Source organism: Octodon degus, unplaced genomic scaffold (assembly GCF_000260255.1).
Source record: "Octodon degus isolate 3935 unplaced genomic scaffold, OctDeg1.0 scaffold00012, whole genome shotgun sequence".
Taxonomy (NCBI): Eukaryota; Metazoa; Chordata; class Mammalia; order Rodentia; family Octodontidae; genus Octodon; species Octodon degus.
The window spans coordinates 13,502,729-13,504,730 of record NW_004524588.1 but is presented as its reverse complement, the minus strand read 5'-3'; positions in this window follow the sequence as shown (position 1 = coordinate 13,504,730).

Below are 2,002 nucleotides of genomic sequence, written 5' to 3'. Positions count from 1 at the left end.
TATGCATTTGAGGGGTACATCAAGCTGGACTGGGAGTTCATTTTGTTTTAGAGCTTGAAATACTTCAAGCTCTTCTTAATTCAGGGTTTATGTTGAGAAGTGTGATGTGATTCTGATTGTCTTTCCTTTGTAGATAATTTATTCCCTTTCTCTAACAACTCTTAATATTCTGTTCTTGTATTGAATTTCTGGAATCTTGAATATTATGTGCCTTGTGTAGATTTTTTATCATGGCTAGTTTGGGTTCTGTATACCCCAGTTAATCTATATGTTGAATTCTTTTTCTATGCTTGAAAAGTTCTGTGTCACTACTACTGTCAATAGGTCAATTGTGCTGTCCTAATTTTTCATCGACTCTGATCAATCTTATGTTATTTTTCTTTTCATCATCTAGCGGCTATTGGATTGGTTTCTCATAGTTCCTTTGTATTTTTGAGAAGTCTTTCTTTTCATGATTGCTAACCATAAACCTGTCTTCTATAGCTTATATGCTTTCTTCTATTCTTCTGTATAGATTTTCTATAGCATTATTAATCTCCTGGCTATCTGTTTGAATCTGTGTCATCAATTGCATTTCATATTCTTAAGCACCTTCATGTTCTTAAGTTGGCCTTCATATTCTTAAGCACCTCTATTTTTTAATCTGTATCTGCTTTTAAGTCAATAACTATATCCTTTATTTTAATCACCATCTCTGTAGTTATTTGAGAAATTATTTCTGATTGATTTTTTTCCCAGAGTCTCATCCAGCTAATTTATTATTTCCAATGTTACCACTTCAGAGTGTCCATATTGGTAATTTTCCACTTGCTGTTCTTCATTTCCCATGGGTTTTTCTTTGCTAAGATAGAGGTCTGGGGTTGCATTTTGCTTCTGTGTTTTCTCATTTTCTATTTTTTAGTTGATCCTGGATTGATGCTTATAAATCACTAATGACAAGTAGCTTTATTGCTAGTATTGAGAACTATTAGGAAATGAATACTTCTGAGAGATGTGCTCCAAGCTTGATTTTTACTCTATTGCAGAATCTTCCCTCTTCCATTTATTGAAGATGAGAAATTGATATGTATTTTGCCTAGCGCCTGATTCTCTGACAATGGTTATAGTATTGTTTATGCCTTTAGATAGACTGAGTTTTGGTATACCAGTAAGGACAAGTAACTAGAACAGTTATGTCACCTTGGATAAAGTTTACAACCAGCAATAACAGCATCATTCATCATAGCCTAGAAAATGAAAAACTGTTGTAACTTAATTTGCCATCTTTAATCATATGAACTTGATATGTGCTATATAATAAGATCTAAAACAAAACAGAAAATTATATACAATAAGTATGCTCTTGATATCTTGATTTTACTCTCAGGGTAGAAATTTTAAAAGGTGTGAAGAGAAAAAAATAGACAAGAAGAAGAAAAGGAAGAGAGTAGAAATAAGACTAGAGGATAAAGGAAGATTACACAAACTTTGTGAAAATGGTATGGGCAGGATAAAAAGAGAGAAAGAAAGAAAAGAAGAACAAAATAGAACAAACAACAATAAAACAGGAAACAATATTCATACTCATATTAAAACAAGAATAAACAATTAAATAAAGAAAAGGTGTTCACTTCATTTCATTTTTCTCCTGATACTGCTAGACAGAGTGGGCAGCGATCCTTAGTGGATAATCCCAACAAGCCTGCACCTAAAAGTGCACTGAAGTTGTACTTGTTTCTGAATGAGAGCCTGAAACCCAATTTATTTACCTTCCAAACTGCATATGCCTCCTGCCAGCTTGAACTCAGCTTTGCCTCTACCTGACATTAGGAGCGTCTAGGTGGAGCCAGCTTGCAGCTGTTCTGAGTTCCAAGCTTAGTTGGGCCCTCTCCATAATGGAGACCAGCCAATCAATCACCTTCTCTTGGGAAGTGTCTGAACCCAAATAACTCACCAGCTACTGCAGTCCATGGCATTCACTGCTGTGTTCCATTAGTGTGTTTCTCTGTGGATGCCTTGGGGT